Source organism: Pyrus communis, chromosome 14 (assembly GCF_041283825.1).
Source record: "Pyrus communis isolate YQ-2024b chromosome 14, ASM4128382v1, whole genome shotgun sequence".
In the NCBI taxonomy this organism is placed as follows: domain Eukaryota; kingdom Viridiplantae; phylum Streptophyta; class Magnoliopsida; order Rosales; family Rosaceae; genus Pyrus; species Pyrus communis.
In genome coordinates, this window is record NC_142578.1 from 8,909,942 (window position 1) to 8,911,709 (window position 1,768).

Sequence of the window (1,768 nt, forward strand, 5' to 3'; positions counted from 1 at the left end):
AAACTTGTCCATTTGTGGCTTTGCTCTTGGAGGAAATAAGGTTAATTTTTGTTGCATATTATATTAAGGTCGAAGAATTTAATGTTAAATGTTAGCTTACCTACCAACAAGTCGGTATGATCGAAGATGAAACATAATTAGTCGTTGAACCATGTGATTTAATTGTGCTGTATTTGACTAAATCCTGGTCAAAGTAAAGATTGATGACAAACATAGAACAAAGCCAACTGCTCAGTAAATAAAACTCTGCAGGCTAATATATACATTTTTCTAAATTTTTATTCAGTGGGGCTGCTTTTTTAATTTTTATAATACCATCCAAGTTTTATTTTTATGTCCTTTCAGTGTTTTGTCAAGGTGAATTGTTACCCATTTATTGGAATGATTGGAAGGGAGAGTTCCACTAATCTTTGCATTAATTTTCGTATTTGGATTCACTTATTCAAATGACACTTGTCGTTTTATTACACAAAAAACAAAATTTTGGCTAGGAATTAATAAATAAAAATAAAAAATATATATAATTTCAAAGGCATTAAAGTTCTTATTTTTTATGTAAAATATGACACATCTCATTTGAAGAAGTGAAAATATTCAAATGCAAAAGTTGATAGGGTTTCTCTTATTGAAAGCAGAGTTGTCATACTAACCTGAGGTTTAGGACGTGCTTAATTAGATAGACTTTCTATAAGAATGATGAATTATTCACCTACTTTGACTTATCTTTCATGCAATCGAACACTTTAATGTTTTACTTAATTAGTTCTTACGCTGTTACATTCAGCGTTTATATTATTTCTTTGTTTAAAGAAGAAACTATAAAAAATAAAAATTGGTTCTCTTTATGTCTGGTTTTGTAAATTGGTTTTCGGCAGCATTTCAGATTGTGGGAAATGACTAATGGGCACATTTTCTGGGTCGTTTTATTGAATTAAAATATACAAAGGTCATCAAATAAAATTCCTTTGCCGTCAACAATGAGGTTCGTAGGGTCATCTGGCCTTACCCAGTTGGTCCTCTTCCTCCACTGTTACTATCTTAATTAGTATCATGCGCGTTTGAGCAAAAACAAAATCAAGAAAGGTCCCATGTATATTGTTTTGAATATTATTTAATATGCGACTGTGTAAATTTTAATTAGATTTAGGCTCTAAATAATTCATTATTCTAGTAATTTTTTCCTATTAGACTTTATATTACTTAGAGGATAATTTACATTTTTTTTAATTTACTATAAATAAAGGCGCTGACATAGGAAAAATCACACAATCCCTAATTCTACAATTTCTCTTTACTCTCTTTGTTGCCGCACCGTCTCTCCCCCTTCCCTTTAGTAAAACAGGCCACATCAAACATATAAATTAGGATAAATTAGGTTTTCATCTCTCTTTTTGCTACTCCATTGATTAAAATCCTATTCATTTTCAATTTTTCATCAAGATCCTTAGGTACTAATAAACGTCATTAATTATTTCAATAATAAAATCATTTTTATTTCTAAATATATTCATTTAGCGTTAGAAATGTTACATTTGGTATATTTATATTTATGGCTAAATTTTTTTATCATATATTTTTATATTTAGTTTGTATCCATTTTTAATTTGCAACCTTTTTTTAATTTGTACCAATTTCCCTTTCACTTTTAATTTGTACCCATATATTAATTTCTTTTTGTGTCCATATTTTTTAAAGTTTTATTTGTATTTGTACCCATGTTTTTTAATTTATTTGTAACCATTTTTAATTTTGCTAAATGTACCCATGC